Source organism: Kogia breviceps, chromosome 17, assembly GCF_026419965.1.
Source record: "Kogia breviceps isolate mKogBre1 chromosome 17, mKogBre1 haplotype 1, whole genome shotgun sequence".
Lineage (NCBI taxonomy): Eukaryota > Metazoa > Chordata > Mammalia > Artiodactyla > Physeteridae > Kogia > Kogia breviceps.
Genome location: NC_081326.1, coordinates 13,448,965 through 13,471,510, shown reverse-complemented (window position 1 = coordinate 13,471,510; position 22,546 = coordinate 13,448,965).

The window sequence follows — 22,546 nt, the reverse complement described above, 5'->3', positions numbered from 1 at the left end:
GGTTTGCATCTACTAACCCCAAATTCCCACTCCATCCCTCTCCCTCCCCCCCCTCCCCCTTGGCAACCACAAGTCTGATCTCTATGTCTGTGAGTCTGTCTCTGATTTATAGATAGGTTCATTTGTGCCATATTTTAGATTCCACATATAAGTGATATCATATGGTATTTATCTTTCTCTTTCTGACTTACTTCACTTAGTATGATCATCTCTAGTTGCATCCGTGTTGCAGCAAATGGCATTATTTTTAAATTTTTTATGGCTGAGTAGTATTCCATTGTAGTAGTTTATTTACACTTGACAGATGAAGAAATAGATGCTTACAATGATATGGTGATTTGGCAAAAGTCACACACAGAGTGGTAGAGGGTACTTAGAATTTAGGTCTGGGTGACAGCCTATATTGTTCCTCCTAAATCCCACTACTGGCCAGTCTCACGAGAGAGAGAGAGATCTCTCGAGACCAGATCTGAGTCTCACTTATTCTTCCTGAGTCACTGTGAGCCTGTGTTCTGCATGAAGCATTCTCTAACCATGCCAACGCTCTCTGCTTCTCCCTCGCCTTCATTTCCTGTATCAGACACACTCCTGCACACCTACTTTGGACAGAGGCATGCTGTCTCCCACAGGGAGATTGTAAGTTGTCAAAGGTAGAGGATTATGTTTCAAAGTATAGCTGAACAAAGCTATGAGTTACGGCATGATTTCTAACTTCCTATCCTTGTGATGTTGCTTTAGATGTAAAAAGGTGAATCTTACCCCAGGGGATGTATATTCTGTAAAGGAAAGAAGAATCAGTCTGCAGAGGTTTTATCATGCATCCAACCCATAAATTATGATAACATTTTTTTTTTTTTTTTTTTGCTTTGCAGACGTAAGTAGGAATTGTATAGCTAGACAACAAAACTGGTAAGGAAATGAACCGGGAGTGAAAACTCCACCTCTTTCCTCTGGGCGGGGTGGAAGTGGAGCCTAAAGGGTGGTGAGGGGTTTGTAGGGGGTTAATTTGAAGGAAGTTCATAGGATAATCAAGGTAGACACTGAACAAAGTAATAGATGAAGATTTTAAAAGATGGTGGTAAAATTATAAATGTCACCTGTGAGATAAGTAGAAAAAATTGGTTACTAGGAAATAAGAGGTTATTTTTCCTTGTTAATTTTCTTTATTGCTGGGAACCCCGAGTGTTTGCAGCCTGAGCTGGTGAAGCCCCTCACATTTGTAATGAGGGCACTTGTTCAGAAGTGGTTCCTAGGATTAAAAATATTCCCTGTTCTTGCTGTCCTATTCTTTTTCATTTCTCTCAGGCTGAGTTTTGAAGTTCTGAATGCATCCAGAGAAAATGGGGAGGTAGAGTTTTTACTCACTAAATGTTACTTGCTGCTTAAATGTTTTTGTATTTTCTGTCCTAACCATCACTTTTATTAAATCCCTATCTTGTAAGTTCCTACAGTGTGATGGTGGGTGTAGTGTTCATGGGTGAAACATGACCACTCAGCTAAGTACTTTTTTCCAGTGGTGTTGAGAAGGAATAGGAACCGTTTCTGAAATTAGTGACCTGGCTTCAGTGAAATCATGATTTATAGTCTCAAATATGAGAAGTTGATATTAATGAATATTGATCCATTCAAGGTATCTTCTCTCCTCAAAAGATATTTATAAGCGACTTGGGCAAAACATGAGGGGATGTGCATGCATTACAATAGAAATTCAGAAATCCTCTGCAATTTCTTATGCAAATACTTTAGTAAGTTACAACTGAATCATGAATGATGTAGTCAGATTTCCCAGAAGTGGGAGTTCCTATCCCTGAAAATGATTTATTGGGCTGAATTGTACCATTACCAATTTTCCTGTGATTTTAGGAGATAAATTAGGATTGAAGTTTCCCAAAAGATATTAAAATCATTAATTTTAACTCTTTGGTGAACTTTCAATGCAGAGTAAAATCGATGTAACCAAAATCAGTTTCAAGTTTTTGGAGCACTTCTAGAGAAAATTTCTTTTTGAAGTTTATTCCTAAAAATGAAGTAGAATATGATATAATGCAATGAAAATGAATATTTAAATATAATAGTTTTTCACCAAGATCTTATTGCTTAGTGAAACTGACAAGCCATAAAAACTTTTCTGAGTAAAAATTTTAAGCAAATTGTAAACTCTTAGAGTTATGTACTCTAATCATCTTACCTTACAGATGAGGAAACTGAGGTCCCAAGGCTAAGAAATTTAATCCGGATCATGTAGCAAAGTTCCTGGATAACTAGAGGCCTCAACTCCCAGACTAGAGGTCTTTCAGTTAATTAATTTAAGCCTCCATGTTCCTCAGAAGATTGAGAATTCTTCCCAACTTGAAAGGCTCTGTTTTCCCATCATCCCAGAGTAGCTCTTTTACTAAGGCTGGCAAAAGTATGTAGCTGCTAGGACCACCTGTGAAACATGGTGTGAATTTTAATCTTGAAACACCAGGTTTCCCTGGGAAAGAATAAAAAATGACCTAGCTTTCTACATTAGTCCTCTGTAGTGTTGCATATTTTATTCCATGATAGTGGGTAAAAGATATGTCATCTTACCTTTAAATAAATCAAATGTAATTTGTTACAAGCCCCCATCCTCTTGGGCTGGCAAGAAATTAAATATCAGTCTTTACTGGGATACTTCCCCAGCAGTCAGGGTCAAGTGAGGGTTTCAACCATCCTAAGTAATGCGGAACATTTATGGAAGTTCCCTTAATTTGCAACCCTCCACCCTCACTTGCCCTCCCCCTCCTTGGTCTTTGAGAAGCCATATACAGTAAGTCCCGTACACATGAACCTTCAAGTTGTGAACTTTCAAGGATGCGAATGTGCATTCCATCAGCATCAGGCATGAGTGAGAGTGCAGCTTGCCCTCCGGCTCCTGTTGCTGACGATCCTTCAGCTCTACCATCTCCCCCCTCCTCTCCCTCCATTCAGTACAGTAACTCTTCTTGCCTGTTCACTCGATGCCAGCCCCTGTATGCCAGCTGTTGTACTGTACTGCTGTACTTTTCAAGGGACTGTACTGTAAGATTAAAAATGTTTATTTTTTTGTTTTTGTTTTTTTGTTTTTTTTAGGTTTTGTGTGTGTGTGTGTGTGTGTAGATGTCCTTAATTCCCAAATTGTTTAAGGGTCAATTTGTATTTACAATAAAACTTCTGCAGAATATTCAGATGATATTAGGAATAGATGTTCCTACAGTGTCATTATTCTAAGGAGAATCTAGGTCTAATACAAGGAAAAAGAGGGGGCATTTATATATTTTTTATAAATTATTATTTTTGAAGTATACAGAAAACCAGCTTTTTAAACTCAGTTCTCCATTAGCTACATGATTTTAATGGCCTTCCCCCCCCGTTTATCTATCATATTTTATTTAGAAAGTGATGGTAGCTAACTCATGATTATTTTTTGTTTTTTTATGTATTATTTGTGGGAAAACTATTATAAACCTATAGTAAACCTATAGTACAGTACTATATAGCTGATTGTGTTAGTTGGGTACCTAGGCTAACTTTGTTGGATTTATGAACAAATTGGACTCACGAATGTGTGCTCGGAACAGAACTTGTTCGTATGTAGGGGACTTCCTGTATTGGGCTGGTTTGGAGAGCAAAGACCTTGAACTTCAACCCCATTACTTGATAACAGTCTTAGCGGCTTGAATGGTGACCACCAAAAGGATATGTCCATGTCCTAACACTCCAACCCTGTGAATGTGACCTTATTTGGAAAAACAAACTTTACAAGTATCACTCGGTGAAGGATCTTGGGATGAGAACATCCTGGCCCTAAATTCAATAACAGTGTCCTTAGAGAAAGAGGGGAGGACACAGGCAGAGGAGAAGGCCATACTGGATACTGGAAAGCAGATTCTGGAACGATGCAGCCATATGTCAAGGAACCTTTGGAGCCCCCAGGAGCTGGAAGAAGCAAAGCAGTATTCTTTGATAGAGCCTTCAGAGGGAGTACGGCCCCGCCAACACCTTGATTTCATACTTCTGGTTTTCAGAACTTTGAGAGAATAGATTTCTGTTGTTTTAAGCCTCCGAGCTTATGGTAATTTGTTACAGCAGACACAGAAAACTAACAGGGTGGGGTTACTGGGCAAGTCAGTTACGTTCTCTATGTCAATTTATCCCTCATGTTTAGTGCAAGGATGATATTAGTGCTTACCCCATAGGGTAATGAGGATAAATAAGTCAGTCAACTGCTTAGAGCAATACCGCAGCTTGGTAAGACCCCACAACCGTTTGGTCTTGTGTTCTTAGTCCGTGCTGATCACCACTGATAAGTTCATTTTCAGACTTTCAGTCCAGGTAAGACTACCTGGGCTTTTGAGGGCTTGAGTGTCTGCTTCTGCTATGCAAAGCTTGAGGAAAAGGTAGTCTCTGGACTCCAGGGCCCCATCACCCTGCACCAACCTTCCCAAGGAGCTCCCTGCAGCCCTGCCTATCCAAGTAGGCGGGGTCTTCTCTGGCAATGCGCGACAGCAAGCAGAGGGCTGGAGCTTCAAAATTGGCATCTTGTTCCCTTCTCCGCTGTAAAAACATAGTGCTTTTCTTTTGGGGGTAAAAATGTTACCATCTGTCAGTTTTTCTTAACTAACTCATGATGCTGTACATTTTTAATTAACAAATTAACCAGTCCACTGTAAAACTTGGTGATAGTTTTACTTCTGATAGAAAAGGTCGATTTCTTCCTAATCTGCCTCGTGGCTGTGGATGGCTTATTTAAACTGCCACTTGACAGGAGGACAGTGGTTCTGTCACGCATCTTTGTATCCCCTTGTTCTGTGCCTTGTACGTGGTAGGTACAATCAATGTGCAATACTGTATCTGATTGGCTGTGGAGTTATGACATTGCAATGCTCCTGGGCTGCGAGACATAAAAAGTTTCAGAGCACTCAAAAAGAGACTGATTTTCCCCTGGAACCCAAAGCAGAAAGTACCCTTACCACTAAAAAAAAATTTTAAGAATCACTCCTTTTGACCACTAAGTCGTGGCCAATTTTGCAAGACTCTGACTTTTACCTTTTCACACGTTGTCCCCGCTGCTCTGGGTGTTCCTCAACCTTGGCCACCCATTCAACCTTCACGTCCCAAGTCAAATGTCACTTGCTCAATGAAGTCTTCTGGGATGTTCTTACTGCTGATTCTTGTCCCCACTGCTATCATGGCACTTGTCACAAGGAATTGTAATTACTGACTTGCATTTCTGTCTTCTAGGCTGGGAGCTTCCAGAGGGTCCTCTGCATTTCCATCTCTATACTCCTAGGGTAGACCATGGTGACGGATGTAGACTTGCTCAGTAAGCATTGGTTGACTGACAGTTTAACTGTCTACATCAATGAATGCGTTCATGAACAGTATTCCAGTGGGGTTTGCAATGCCTGCCCATTAATCAGTAGCCACATGACAGACTGGATCAGGGTTAGGGAGATGCCTTCATGTCTGTGACTGTCTCCATTTGGTTGACTCCTCTTATTTTAGTGAAGTTGTTCTGCTTTGTTAGCAGTGATTGAATTACCAATCGCCCATCTTCTCCTTGAGCCTTCTTAATTGTCCTGTATCACAATGGGATCTCTCGTTCTTCTAATTCACTTTACCAGCTGATAATTAAAAAAATTTTTTTTTAAAAAATAATTTATTTTATTGAAGTATAGTTGATTTACAGTGTTGTGTTAATGTCTGCTGTACAGCAAAGTGACTCAGTTTTTCATATATATATATATTCTTTTTCATAATCTTTTCCATTATGGTTTATCATTGTTATTTATCCATCCTATATATAATAGTTTGCATCTGCTAATCCCAAACTCCCAATCCATCCCACCCCCATCCCCCCTGCCCCTTTGCAACCACAAGTCTGTTCCCTATGTCTATGAGTCTGTTTCGTAGATAAGTTCATTTGTGTCATATTATAGATTCCGCATGTAAGTGGTATCATATGGTATTTGTCTTTCTCTTTCTGACTTACTTCACTTAGTATGATAATCTCTAGGTCCATCCATAATGCTGCAAATGGCATTATTTCATTCTTTTATATGGCTGAGAGGTATTCCATTCTATATATGTAACACATCTTTATCCATTCGTCTGTCAGTGTACATTTAGGTTGTTTCCATGTCTTGGCTATTGTGAATAGTGTTGCTATGAACATAGGGGTGCATGTGTCTTTTTGAATTATAGTTTTGTCTGGATTTATGCCCAGGAGTGGGATTGCTGGATCATGTGGCAACTCTATTTTTAGTTTTTTGAGGAACCTCCATACTGTTTTCTATAGTGGCTGCACCAACTTACATTGCCACCAACAGTGTAGGAGGGTTCCCTCTTTTCCACATCTTATAGAATGCTGTCCAAGTCCCTTTCCTTGCACTGAGTACAAGAATAGAAGCAGGAGATCCTCTATGGAGCCAAGGAGAGATAACAGTGCTTTGGAATAGGGTCGTGGCAGTGAGAAGGAAGGGAACTGGGATAATTTGGTATATGCTGTAGAGGGAGAGTCAACAGGTCTTGCTGAAAGGATTATATATGGGAGGTGAGAGAAAGAGAATAATTGTGGGGAATTCCTAGGTTTGGATCTGGGCACCTGGGAGGAGGGTGAGATGGGGAAAACCAAGACAGAAACAGCTTTATTTTTATTTTATATTATTGTATTTTATTGTATTGTATTGTATTGTATTTGTGTGTGTGCATGTGCATGTAGTGAAGTTGAAAATCAAAGTTTTGCTCTGGACAAGTTAACCTTGAGCTACATGATAGGTTAGGCATTAGAGATGTTGGTTGGCAACTGGACACACAAGTTTGGAAATCATAAGAGCTCAGGGGTGGGATATTGAGTCTGGGATTTACTAGCACATACGTGATCTTTGAGGACTGGGAGTGTTTGAGATCACCTGGGGGAAGAGTGTAGACAGAGAAAAGAGGGTCCTGGGACTAAGCCCTGGATAAGTACCAGTGCAGGCAACACTTATTATCAGTTATTTCCAATACGTTTCTTTTCGTATTAGCGAACTCTTTACAAAACCTGAAGCTTCTATTTTATAGGATTCCCAGTTTCAGAGAGTTCAAACGAATTATATGTTCCATATAATTTAGAACTGCTTATTTTGCCAAAAAAATTCCATTAAGATGTGCAGTTATTCCTTGCCATCGCTTTATGAGAAGCCTTAACTTCTTAAGAGACCTGTAATTTTCCTTTTAATTTCAGATGTGAAGAGTCTCTCAAGAGATCTTAATCTGGTAATTACTGAAGCTTTATACTGGTTTCAACTTGCTAGAAAACATTTCAATTGGATACCATTAGGGGAAATGCTTTATATGTCTTTTTACACTTTCCTGTTCTCAAAGCGTTTGTAAACACAGCAACTGAAGTTTCTTATCCAGGGAATAGCACACATTTGATTAAACAAGGTATAACTTGGATTTCCAAACCACTATCAGTACCCCCCCCCCCACCAAGAAATGGTGTGGTACAGCTTAGTAGACCCCAACCATCTTAATCCCACACTGATTTCTTGTTGAGACACGAAAATGCAGTTTATAAAAAGTTGGCAGAATGCTACAATGCTTTTACACATGTTCATTTGACAGAGCCCGCCCGGAGAAAACACACACATACACAAAACAAAAACAACATATGCACAAATGGTTAAGTGCTCTCCGCTTCCCATGCCTTTCTTCCCACTACCATGTAATAAGTCTGTTTACAGGACATCTATAGGAAAGAACATACACTTACTCAGTCCGTATCCTTGACAGCTAAGCCTACTTTGGAATTTCATCACACCTTCACTGACACCCACAATGTGTAGGGGAAAAAAAGAATTGGATGTGGCTCTAAGTTTTACTCTCAGCTAATACAGAAGATGCTTAATGCTTAACGGTGCTTTTTCCTTACCAGTAGTGAAGGCCTGGCTGGTGCAGTGCTATTTGCTCCCACTATAAATCTTCTAATGCCCCTATAATGCTTTATTTTTTAGGCTTCGTCCTGATCTTCTTCTCACTGTGATTTAGCAGAAAAATCCACACACTGCCAAATGATCCTGTACAATTAGAGGATTTATGGGGTGCTAAAACAGCCCTTGGGCAAGGCTATCAAAGGAAAGGAGCTATTCATTTATTCAGTAGTGTGTGGGTCTACAAAAGGAAATGGTCAAAATGGTAACTGTTTATTACCAAACTGAAAGAATTTAAGCAGTTCCCTTGGACAGTCTGCTGAGTAGGAGGAAACACAGGACTATATACAAGTGTGAGGTGTGGTGTACAATTTCTCTCTCAGTGGATGGACTCTTTCTAAGACATTTGGCCCATTGAAGCCAGGGTACCCTTGTTCTGTAGACGAAGAGCTGCTCCTTTATCCTGTCTCAAATTCTCTACTTGGGAGAAGATGTGAATGAAATGCAGATGTTTAGAAATATAAAAATCTCTTTTGCTGTGAGTACTTAAGCCTGGGAAGAAAGCCAGTGGAATCAGTAATTCTGTTTTCTATTTGTTTTGTTTACTGAGAGGTTTTAGAGGTAAGAATATAAAACCTTATTAAAGAAGCCTTGATAAATGTTATTTTTGTGAGCAAAAGTGCCTTTTGTTTCACAGTAGAATGGAAAATAGTACTATTCTTAACCAAATCTAGAGTTGTCTAACTATGTAGGTCAGAATCCATACCGATTAGAAATTGTCTTACTTTTAAAAGTATTTTTCCATCGCCACATGAATGCTCGGAATCATTTGGTCTGACTTTCATAGTGGTGGGGAAGCTAGCATTTTCACATATTTTCCCTGATTCATCACAATGATGCGTGAAGAATTGCATCATTAAAGCCAAGCCTTGTACCAGTGACACCAAAGAGCAAGCTCTGGTCTTGTGGAGATAGGCACGGTTCACTGCTCTTTCAGTGTATGAGCTGTATCTGCTGGCCAATATTTTGCCCAACGATTCTAACCCTATAACTTACTCCATAACCCTATAACTTGGTGATGTGGAATTTTAAAGGCACTGATACTTCCTGCAGGATTGGTGGGAACATGTCATAAGTCAATACATACAATGATCTCTGAGGTGGTTGGCATTACTCTACACAACTCTGTTGGTCTCTGTCCCACTGTCTTTTTAAATCAGAGGACACCACAGAAGAGTGGACAGTCGTGTACACCCAAGCCGTCCCTAGTAAAGGCCTGGAAAAAGGACAGTTTGGATGGGATCTAAGGCAACACCATCAGCCCAAGGAAGATGTCACGAATAACCTTTATGGGGTGATGTACCGGAAGGGACACCAAGTAGTAACCCAGTCCTTACTGGATCTTTTCAGCAACCTTTATTCAAACCAGTCCAGAAAGATCTGTGCCTAGCTTTCTTGTCAAAAATTTGTGTAGACGGTTATTTAAATTCTTCACCTGTGGAAGCATTCCAACCTCTCCCAGTGAGTAGAATGCTAAACACCAACTTTTAATGTCCCATCCAAAGGAAATACTGTATCTGAGAGGCACTCATGTATATCTTACCGTAACCTTACACATTTCTTCCCAGCCTTTGTGGCTAGTGATTGACGGTGGCTGGATCTAAATGCTAAAAGTCCAGGTGTTAGCTTGTGTTCATTCCCAGGATCGTAAGTGTCTGCAAAAGCCTGTGAGACTGTGTGAAGGGGATAGCCTTTCATGTAATTTTTATGATTTTAAAAAAAAAACTGTCCTTCTTCAAGCCTAAAACTGAGAGGCTTTTCCAAGGTTTTTAGGTGGTTGTTAGACAAATGGCTGAAACGTGTTCTTTTGTTTCCCATTTAAGTCAGCTCAGGCACAAGAAAATGACATTAATTTCAACTTGAATTGAGCGGTACTTAAATCAAGAAGTTGAAAAGCGACTTGAGCCTGCGGTGATAATAAGGGCTTTCACGTGTTAAGCCAGGCAGTGTGCTTTCCCCCTCACCAGCACTTGCATTTACTCCATTCTATAGACAAGAAAATTGAGGCTCAGGGACCCTCAACCAGGGTTACAAGGTCAGTAAGTAGCTGAGCCTGCATTTGATACCAGAGCCTGTGTTCTCCTAGGACCTTTCTTCTCTAAGGCTTCCTATCTAACCTAAACTCAGAATGAAATAGAAAATCAAACAAAAATGTCAATATCTAGATAAATATAGGTAGACAAATGGGATTTTCAGATTACAAGACTCTGACTAGGTTTTTGTTTGTTTGATTATCTGTACTATCACCTTAATTCATTACTTAGCTGTGCCAGTGTACAATTTAGGGTCTGTGAACGCATCATCTGCTTCCCTTGCGGGTATTGTGGTCCGCTGTGAGTTCATAGTTTAAGCACCTAGTTGGTACTGGTTAGTGGCTCTCTGTAGCACCGTTTATACTCTACATTGGGTATTTTTAGATGACCAATGTTGCAAACTAAAAAGGCTCTTTATCAATATACCAGTACATCTGAATGTATGTTTTTGTATACTTTTTCCTGTCTCCCCCCCCCTCTCTCTTTTTGCTAATGGCTCTTGGAGCTTCCTGCTGAACATCAATATTTTCGGGGATGGTTCCAGCTTCCTTTTGGGTCCCTTGGAGAAATGCACTTGTCGGCCATGATCTCAGCTGCTCTCCCTCTAAAGATAGTAACCATTTTCAGTTGAAAGAAGTTTAGAGTGTACCTCTTTGCCAAAGAAAACAAATCCACTATCTCTCTTATGGGTTTGTTTTGCCAAACTTTAAAAGGAAGACTGTACTAAAATGGTGTCTTTCACCTCAAGTTTCCAAACACTGCTAGAATTAAAGGAATGATAAACTTTCCCATTTCTTTGGATCTTATAACTTGTCTGGGTGATATGCCCACCATCTTTTACTCTCAGGAACTTGGTCTTTTAAGGAACAGGTTTTGCTTTTGTGCTCTGAAGTCAAATGCTCTCCATAGGATTCTAACAAATGTTTTAGATGTACCATGGGCAAATCTTCACCTATTTTGCATTATCAATGTTTTCGTTTTTATGGGAGTTCTTAGAAGCCAGGGGAATTATTATGAAACCAGAAGAGTTAAAAGAAAAATTTAGGTTTTTAAAATCCATATCCTCCAAGAGTTCCATCCACAGTAAAGCCTTCATTGAATGCCCCAAGAGGAATTGATGGCTCATGTTTTTGCTCCTGTTATATGTTTTATTCTTTCTTGTATTGTATATTAGTTTCTTACATTTCTCTATTTCCTTTTTCCTCTACAGTGATCTGTACAAAATAATTCAATAAATGCTTTCTGAATGAATGTATGTTGAATGAATTTTAGGGACGTGAAATAGTGCATATAAATAAAATTGATATACTAGTAGTTGATATTATGTGTAACATGAAATTACTTTCTGAAATTTATCAAAAGGTACTTAATTTTTAAAGAAATCACAGAGCTCTTAATATATGGTCACATCAAGTCAGCATTCATACAAATTAAGAACTCTGTCAACTTTCAGATGTCTACATTGAAGGATCAGGAACTCAGAATTCAAAACACAAATTTCCAGGCTTCTATGGATTTAAATTATTAAATGAATATTATTTGGAGGTGGTTATAGGGCTGAAAAGTAATCTATGTAATTAAAGCTTTCTTTCTCTAGTAGCTAAGTCAGTTTAAATTCCATGTCCTTGTACTGAACAACTGGGGAGTAAAGGGTGAGCTTGAAGCAGTCTTCACAAATAAGCCCAGGATTCAAAATTTGCAAAGAAAATTTTTAAAAAAATTTGCAAAAGACTTATCTGAGACAAAGGACTTTTGTCTTTTACCAGATTTATCTGATATAATAAAAACCCACCTATTATTTTATAAAGGCTACCATGTCTTAAAATTAACAATGGTTAGTAAACTGTAACTGTGGAAAGGAAACAACTGTTCATTGAATGCCGTCTGTGGATCAGGTACTACGGTGGTAGGTCTTTTACATATTCATGAGTATAATAAAAGTTTATATAAACTTTACAAAGGGCCTAACATTTTTCTAACTGTTTTATGTATATTCACTCCTTTAATTTTTTTTTTTTTTTTTTTTTTCGGTACGCGGGCCTCTCACTGTTGTGGCCTCTCCCGTTGAGGAGCGCAGGCTCCGAACGCGCAGGCTCAGCGGCCGTGGCTCACGGGCCCAGCCGCTCCGCGGCACGTGGGATCCTCCCGGACCGGGGCACGAACCCGCGTCCCCTGCATCGGCAGGCGGGCTCTCGACCACTGCGCCACCAGGGAAGCCCTCACTCCTTTAATCTTGACCACAATCCTATTAAGTATCATTGCTCTCATCCCCGTTTCACATTGCAAGAGATTGAAGCATAGAGAAGTAAAGGGACTTCTCAGAGTCACAGTGCTGGAAAGTGGCAGAGCCGTGGTTGTGTCGTCGCCCAGAGCTGCTGTAACAAAGTAACACAAACTCTGTGGCTTCAAACAGCAGAAAATTACTGCTCACACTTCCGAACGCTGAAAGTCCCAAATCAACGTGTCCGTAGTGTGTCATGCCCTCTCCGAAACCTGCGGGGAAAATCCTTCCTGGTTTCGTCTAGCTTCTGACGTTTGCCTGCAATACTCGTCATCCCTTGGCTTATAGCTGCCACACTCCAATCTCTGCCTTCATTGTCCTCTGTCTTCTCCTTGTGTGTCTTTCCTTTTCTCATAAGGACATTAGTCATATCGGAGTAAGGACTCCTCCAGCTCCAATATGACCTCATCTTAACGAATTCCATCTGCAATGACCCTCTTTCCAAATCAGGTCTCATTCTGACGTAGTGAGAGTTCGGACTTCAACACATCTTCTGGGGGACACAATTCAACCCATAACACCCCCCCCCCCATATCCATGTTTATTTGTTTATTTTAAACGCTGCATTCTGCTATGTCTTTTTCTGGGAGGTAATGTTTTCTATTTCAATGATTCTTTATTAAACTTTGTTGTATATTGTGCACTATGAAAACAGTTCAGGTGGGTAAAAGTTTTAAAAATACACTTTATCCTTAAATGAAATACAAAGTAAGAACATAGTGACTCTATTATAACTTTGTTATTCTTATTTAAAAAATTAAATCCATTTTTCTTAGTGCTTCTCTGTACATTTAAAAATAGGTACCAAAAATAAATAAATAAATAAAAATAGGGACCAAAATAGGCTTCGTTATTTTTTAATGCCTAAAGGCAGTGGTTATCAACTATTTTCCACCTTAACCCACTTAATGGACTTGGCATGCTCCAATGAGTAATAGTGGCTTCAATGATTCACAAGTGGACCAGGGAGATGTGAAGTGTCTGAGCCTCCTGTAGGGGAAGGATATCAAGGAGAAATTTATTCCCTAAGTGATCTGGAGATGCTTCCAGAGGGGAAACACTGTCTGCCTCACTCATCCCCTAACCCAGGGGAGAACTATTGCCTTAGCTTGGTGCAGTAGAATACAATTGAATTCTCACTTCATATGAAAAAGAAATGAGGAAAACATTCACTTTTCTTCATAGAAATGCTTCCTTTTTTTCTTGCGTTTAATTACATGAATTGTTTAAAAATGTACACAATTTTTAGGGAATGGGTTTCAAAAGGAATTTATTTTCTTTCACAAAATTTAAACTATCAACCATATATAAATGAAAAGGCACCTTGAATAAGGGATGAAATTACAATATTATGTGATTAACACATAAGAAATACTTCTAATTTGGCAAATGCTCCAAGTTGTCTAGTATACTATATTTCTTCTCCAGTATTTAGCTAATTTTTGCTTGTAATGAAATCTCCTCTCCTGGTTATCCTTCAGCCTTTGATGGCTTTCCTGTTTCTTCCCAACACATAATCATAGCAGAATCGCACCAGGATCCCTTCTCTTCTTGGTTTGTATAGTTTCCTTATGTACTGTCACCCAGCCCCACAGTATGAAATGCCTATATGTGCCAATTTCTCCCAAATACTTTTCTTTAGCTTTGATCTCTCTCCTGGTCACCAGACTGGTGTATGACACTCCCTCCTTGGTATTTCTGCTTGTTTAATAGGCTTCTCAGACTTAAAGCAGGATTCTTGATTTTCACCTTCTCCCACATGGTTTATCCTTCCAGTTCTCCCATCTCAGAAAATGACACACCCGTTCTCATCTGGACAGCAGCTGTAGCCTCCTAACTGGTCTCCTACTTCCAATAATGATTCCTCTTCAATCCATTTCTCCCTCAACAGCTAAGGAGATCTCTCAAAACCATAAATCAATGATGTTCTTCCCCGGAGTAAAATCTTCCAATGAATGGTTCTCTATTGTGTTTACAATAAAATTCAGACTTTTACCTTTGCCTCTAAAATCCTACAGAATGTGATCTCTCTCTACTTACATCTTTGACCTCACTTTCTACCGTATTTCTCTTGTTATTACTCTCTAGGCCATTGATTTTTATTCAGTGAACACTAAGCTTCTTCCTGCCTATGAGCACTGTTACTAAGTCTTCAGCATCTTCCTGTGTGTGGCTCTTTCTTGTCATTTGGTTCTCAGTTCAAGTATGATCTCAGTCAATTCAAAGTAGCCACACAGGTACTTTCTATCTCATCACCAGATTTGGATTCTCCACCCAGTGCTTCTTAATACCTGATAACTTCTTGTTTATTTACTTAGTGGTGTATCGCCTCTTTCCCCCTTATCCTACCAGAGTGGAATCTCGTCTGACATCTTACTGTAGCCAACCTGCCTACCACAGTGCCTGGAATCAGATGGGCACTGATTAACTCTTCATCCATGAACTTCACAATTCTTCAGTGACTGTCTACCCTGTACCAGGCACTCTGTTGCGAGCTAGGATTCAATGGTCATCAAGATCTAGTTCCTGCCCTCTCAGAGGGCTAGAGCTTCGTGGGAGAGACAAATGAACATGTAATTTTGATGCAGTATAAATGCTATAGTAGACACAAGCACAGGGTGTACACGCCCTTTTCCTAAGTCAAAGTTGATAGACTAGACTCTATCATCTTGTCAGTGTGATTGGGAACGTACATCCCTAAATGCATTCCTTTACACTTTTCCGCACTGAAATTTCCTTGGACGATTTGTACGTCTTTCTAGGTGTTTTGAGTTGCCTTGCCTCCTTCGCTATTTAGAACTGTGAGTCTCTATTGTGACTATACATTGGAATCACCTTAAAAAAAGTTTTAATACTTATGCCTGGATCCCATCCCCAGAAAATTTGATTCAATTGTTCTGGGGTGTGGCTTGAACGCTGGAATTTTAAAAAAATCTCCCCAGGTGCTTCTGATGTGCAGCCAGAGTTGAGAACAATTGTTCTAGGTGTCTTATTCCTCATTGTATAGTCTGGGGATAATCAGCCTCTGCATCAACTGGGAACTGGTTAGAAATGTAGAATCTCAGACCCCATCCCAGACCCACTGCATCCAACCTGCATGTTAACAAGGTGGCTTTCTTTGGTCTAGAAGACCCTAGTGTTATTCCTCAAACTTGTAGATCTCACTGTACATTTCTTCCTCAAAATCATTTAGAAACATGATAATTGAGAAAAGTCCCCAAATCTGTCTCTAGGAGACCTGGTTGTTAACACTTTACACCCAAAGAACTGCTCTTTTCTACCATCTCTTGCTTATTGTCTTTAAACAAGATCTCTATACATGACCAACATTTTTTTTCACGGTTTCAAAGTATTTATTAAACAAGCTTTCCTGTGGAAACATGTAAGTAACTTTATGAAATTTTAAATAAAATATTACTGGCATCTTCTCCTCATGCATAAACATCCGCACACTCACACAAAATCAAAGATGCAGAGAAATAATTAAATCTTTAAATTAGGAAATAGTAAGTGAATAAGGTAAAGGAATATTACACACATGCTAAGATATAAAGTTTTAAGTTTAAAACAAATAGCTGATTCACTTTGTTATAAAGCAGAAACGAACACACCATTGTAAAGCAATTATACTCCAATAAAGATGTTAAAAAAAAATTCCAGAGGGCTATTTGGTAAGGTGAGAGAATTTATAATGTCATAAGTTTTTGTTTTAAATTTTCTATTTCTCAAAAAGTTGTCTAATAAATTTTATTTCTACAGGACTAAACTTTTGAAATTCATTTTGTGTTTTAATTTGAGCAACTACTCTGTGTTTCTGTTCCTGCTATTGCATGTTGAAACCATCAATGAGTTCTCAATTCTGAAATCCACAGAAGCATTTTCTTATCCTTCTTATTTATTTACTTAATTTTTTTAAAAAAAATGTATATGTTTAAGGTGCATGACATGATGATTTATACACATATGCATTGTGAAATGATTACTATAATCAAGCTAATTAATACATCCTCTTACACAGTTACCATTGTGTGTGTGTGTGTGATCAGAGCACATGAAATCTACTCAGCAAATTTCCAGTATTCAGCACAGTTTCTGTCCTTCTTTATGGTCCAGCAAGGAAGATTTAAAAAATCGTTGACTCAAAAGAGATTAAGGTGTTCTGTAATATTTCATCCTCAATAGGAGTCATTATCCAAGCAAAACCTCTTTTCTTTTTTTCAAGTCACATCCCGTGTGGAATATATACTTATATATACCAATAATAAAAAAAAGTAACCACCGAGGTGCAATAAAAAGATATTTCCAGTTTCATCCAAATATCCTCATTAGATTTGCTTCTCCAATTACAGATGAGACTCCAGGAAAGAACATCTGGGAATGGATGGGTGTCATTTCTGAGACATGCAGAGTGTTAGACTCTATAAATTTTAATTCTGTGTCTGAAGGCAAAGGGATACTTATATTAAAAAAAGAAAACACCTTAAAGAATGGTTCAAACCCATTGACCTTAGAAAAGGATATTAAATATTCCAGGGAAAATGATCAATAATGAGGCAGTTAAATAAACTGAAAGAAACTCTGCCTCTGAAGCCATAGGGAAGAAATTGAAACCACATCTAAAACCCACAGCAAAAAAAAAGTTAGCTGGGAAAAGCACCTGGCCTCAACAGTGCTATGACTGAGCTCATAAAAGTGGAGGGCAATTATGTAGCTAGTACCCTGTAAAATTTGTCATGGAAAAACAGAGGAAAAGCCAGAAGCCTGGGACAAATCAAACGGTAAAGACTAAATAATGGAGAACGGAGAGCAAGAAAGGTTCACAGATCCGGCCCGGGAAAGCTCCCCGATTTCCCATCAATCCAGCTACATGCCACAAATGCTTCAATAAACTATTTTAAGCACAAGATGTACAAGACAGTCCCAGGAGGAGAAAGGAGAAGTAGGGGACGTTTTCAGAAAGAAAGCCGAACTACCTAATTGACTGCAGCAATGGAAGTGGAGTGATCTTAACGTCTTGATTATCTTTGTATGATTGAGTTGCAAGCTCTCCATCAAGAGGGCAGTTTTATAATGAAGAAATTGTTCTGCAACTACACCGTTTATTTGGCCCACTCCTCCTCTCATAATGGAGTCAGCCTAGAAGCTGTGGGTCGTAAGATGTACGGTGGATATTGAAATTGACGTCACACAGGTTATACCAATCATCACTATCATATGGGAACCCATCACTGTGTCATGAGAAACAGCACAGAAGGGGTGGCAAAGAAAGTGACCAAAAAGCAGCGACTGGCACAATTTGTTGATTAAATGGATGAAATGAATAAATTTCCTTCGGTTGGGCACTTAACTCATTTTCAAGTTGACATTATTGTAATTAATGCTACCATAAATTTGCCCTAACGTCTGTTTCCCCACACTTAAGAGCTTGTCTTAAGGCATAAATTTCAAGGAGTGGAATTTATAGACTAAAAGACATTAAACTTTTGGAATCTTTTACTAAATTCTCCTAAGTAGGTCCCTATCTATTGATAACCCCCTAATGTCAGAGAGTTCCCTTTCCCCTGCATCCTTGTAAACATCCTTGTAAACACTGTGTGTAATCATTTGAATAAACACATCTTTCTTATGCAAAAAATACAGTATTACCTTTTAATTTACTTTGCATCCCTTTCATTACTTGTGAAGCTGGACATTTATTTTCTATGTCAATTGGCCCATTAAAAAAAATATATAGGGGCTATTCTTCTTTTCCTTATTCATTTGTAAGTCCTCCTTATATGTACTTGAAGTGCCTGAAATCTGTGAGGACTTCGGTGGGGCTACTGAAACAACAACATAACATTTATGATGTGGGAGTGCACTTCTCACGCGCTCACTTGTGGGGTTATTGCTGCAGTATGGCATAATCATGATGGTAGCTGTTATAATAAAACCCATTGGTTCAAAACGCAGTAGCTGAAAATTACTGAAATCCTTGATTACAACATTAATACATTAAATAAATGAATATAGCTGTTTTTTTTCCTTCTGAGAAAATGTATTTGTTAGAATTACAAAGAATTATCAAAGAATTAAAGAGAGACTATGGTCTTTCAAAAATCATCTTCATGGATGAAAAAATGAATTTAGATTAGCATATCAAGTTTTAAGTAGGATGGGCTCCATGTTTTCCTTTGCAACTTTTTTCATAGATACCCCAAAGATAAAATTCAGCATTTAGACAGAATCCTGGATTAGGAAGTGGGGAAGACTGACAGGAATTATTTATGTTTTACCATCCTGATGGAGTGATAATTTGAAATTTCAATAGTTACAGAAAGAAAAATTAAGGAAAAGCAATTATTTTTAAGAACGATTACATGCTTAATTGTAATTTCATGAGTACCAAAGACGTGAGGCTTTCTTTGAATCTTATTACTGTAGCAGATATAGAATAAGTGATGTTGATTTGTCAGCATTCTGTCTCATTCTAGAGTTACTAATGGGTTGAACAGTGTGTTCTGTGAGGCAAGGTTTACTTAAAATATTGAAGAAGCGGTGCACCACCAAGCCAAAAGTACCAATGGTTGGATGAGTCCGTGACTGGTAGGACGTGATTTAAAAATCTGGCTCCCTCTAAGAGAAATGAAGATAAGAATATACTTCTTATCTTAGAGTTGCATTATTTTCCTTTTTATTAAAATTAATTTTTATTGGAGTATGGTCGATTTACAATGTTGTGTTAGTTTCTGCTGTACAGCAAAGTGAATCAGTTATGCATACACATGTATCCACTCTTTTTTAGATTCTATTCCATATAGGTTATTACAGAGTATTGAGTAGAGTTCCCTGTGCTATACAGCAGGTCCTTATTAGTTATCTATTTTATATATAGTAATGTGTATATGTCAATCCCAATCTCCCAGTTTATCCCTCCCCCCCTTTTCCTCTTGGTAACTATAAGCTTATTTTCTACATCTGTGACTCTATTTCTGTTTTGTAAATAGGTTCATTTGCACCATTTTGTTAGATTCCACATATAAGTGATATCTTGTGATATTTGTCTTTCTCTGTCTGACTTACTTCATTTAGTATGATAATCTCTAGGTCCATCCATGTCGCTGCAAGTGGCATTATTTTGTTCTTTTTTAAGGCTGAGTAATAGTCCATTGTATATATATATATATATATATATATATATATATATATATATATATCTCACATCTTTATCCATTCCTCTGTCGATGGACATTTAGGTTGGTTTCATGTCCTGGCTATTGTAAACAGAGCTGCAGTGAACATTGTGGTACATGTCTGTTTTTGAATTATGGTTTTCTCAGGGTATATGCCCAGTAGTGGGATTGCTGGGTCATATGGTAGTTCTATTTGTAGTTTTTTTAAGGAACCTCCAAACTGTTCTCCATAGAGGTTGTACCAATTTACATTCCCACCAACAGTGCAAGAGGGTTCCCTTTTCTCCACACCCTCTCCAGCATTTATTGTTTATAGATTTTTTGATCATGGCCATTCTGACCAGTGTAAGATGTGATACCTCATAATATACTTCCTAAGAATATACTCCTTATCCTAGAGTTAGGTTATTTTCTGGATCCCTTTTATAGGAGAAAACTGCTGTCTACTTCAAAACACTGATGGGTCTCCACTACCTGTGAAGATTACAGTTAAATTCGTTTTTGATGATCATCAAAAAGCAAACTGACATCCTTTTGCTTTTGCTGTCACTTTTGGTACTAACAGAATGAATTGTTTTTGTAACCCGTGGTTGGGTGAAATTGGCTCATCAGCCACATATACTCACTAGCCCTGGCAGAAGCACTGTTTTTCTTAGTGCGGTAGTGGAACTAGATATAAGTAGCCATTGTTTAAGAGGACTTAGATTTGAGTCCTGATTCATAGAAAAGAGAATTCTCAGATGCCTTCAATAAATGATTTGGCTTCTTCATGACCCTGGCCCCATGGTCATTTCAACCAGGTAGCGAGCTATATCTTTGAAGAATCCCATTCTCTCCTTGGGCATCTTTTATAAACACATCTGACTGTAAATTCCCAATTATTGATTCTCTTTCTACCTCTTGACATTGCAAAAAAAATCCAGTCTTTATCCCTGAAGAGATTTTACATGTCTCTCTGAGTCTTTTCTTGTAAGAACTTATTTATTTAGCCATCTTCTGGAGGGTTTTTAGAGAGGGTTTTTAGAGATCCTTACTATTTCAGCGTTTCTCTGAATGCAAACTAAATAGTCTTTACGCCTTTCTAAGGTAGCATCCACTACTTTACATCATAGTCTGCCCATTATTTCACCAATGAGAAACAGCAGTCTCACCTATTATAATACACATCATACTTTTAACATAGCCTAATACCATACTACCTTTCTTGGATGTTGTGTTATATTGTTAAAGTTGCTGATAGCTCCAACCCTAAAATTTCTCCTTCTATATTCTGTTACTCTGTAGTTATTACAGTAGTTTTCAACTGGGGACGATTTTGTCCTCCCCCACCAAGAGACATTTGGCAACGTCTAGAGACTTCTTTGCTTGTCAAATTGATATAGGGAGTTCTACTGGCATCTAGTGGGTAGAGGCCAAGGATGTGCTGAATATCCCACAACGCCCTGGAAAGCCCCCATGACAAGGAATTTTCTGGTCCAAAATGGTAATCGTGCCAAATTTGAGAAATCCTGAGTTAATATTTTAGATGCAAACACAGACACTTTCAGATTAAAATTCAATTTGACTTCGTCCCCCTTTCATACGTCAAGATTCTGCCTCTCATTTACTGTTTGACCTTGCATAAGAAATTTGCCTTTTTTGAACCTTGATGGTCTCATCTGTAAAATGGGTGCTATAGATCGAATTGTCCCCCCTCTCTAATTCATACGTTGAACTCTAACCCCCAGTATCTCAGAATGCAACTGTATTTGAAGATTAGGACTCTAAAGAGATAATTAAATGAAAATGAGGCTGTTAGGGTGGGCCTTAATCCAGTCTGACCAGTGCCCTTACATAAAGTGGAGATAAGGACACACACAGAGACACCAGGGACACTAGTGCTCAGAGGTTCGACCATGTGACGAGGCAGCAGGCGACTGGCCATGTGCAAGCTGAGGAAAGAGGCCTCAGAGGAAACCGGTCCGGTTGGCCCCTTGATCTTGAACTTCCAGCCTCCAGAACCGTGAGAAAGTAAATTTGTGATTTAAGCCATCCAGTCTGTGGTGTTTTGTTACGGCAGCCCCAGCAAACAAATACAACTGGGGTAAAATGATGGCTGCCCTGCCAGTCACACAAGATTATTGTGAGGATATAGTGAGATAATATTAATGAAAGCACTTTGAAAAAGATGAAGTAATACATCAATTTTGGCTCAGTTAATTTTAGTATATTTTTAATGACGAGAATCTTTTCTATAAGGATAAAAAGTAAGCTAAGAGACTAGAAAATACACAAATGTGTATATTTTCTGGAATACCTGTCCCTAGGTAGATGTTCTAGGAATGGTAGGATGGCTTTGTTCCAGGGTCATCTATCTTTTTCAGGACTACATGATGATTTTGGGGGTCGTAGGCACTTTTGCTTTTGTGGGTCCCTTCTTCCATTAAAAAACATTAAAGACCATATTTTACAATTGCATTGGCATAAAGATGAATATAATACAGGCTGGACTGATTATATATTTGTTGTTATTATATTGAATTTTTATTTTGGTTTAAAAGAAATTTAGATGAAAACATTATAATGGTGCCCTAGAAGTACCGTATACAGTGCCTACTAAAGTCTACACTGCACTGGTCTTATTGCTCTGAGATCCTCAACATGCAGCATCTACTATGGGGCCTAAAATGGTTGTTTGTCTCTCACCATCATGTCCACATTCCTTTGTGTAAAGGGGGCAGATGGAAGGTCTGTGCCCATGCATTAAATGAGAATACTCCAAGAGTGGCATACGTCATTTCTGCACACATCCTATTGACCAGTTTAGTCCTATTGCCCCACTTTGCTACAAGGGAGGCTGGAAAATATAGTTTTAGCCTGGTATCTATATGTTAAGGTCATTAACAGACATTTGGTCATGTCTAAACATCTATAATACACTCTGTCCATGCCAAAAGTCCTTGATATTTGCAGGACCATTTGGTCCTATCCAAAAAATGCTTAAGACATTTGATCCATGTTAAGAGGTCCTTGATACTTGGTCATATTTGGTTCTGTCCTAAATGTTCATGGAGACATTTGGTCCACTCCAAAAGGTCCTTGGTA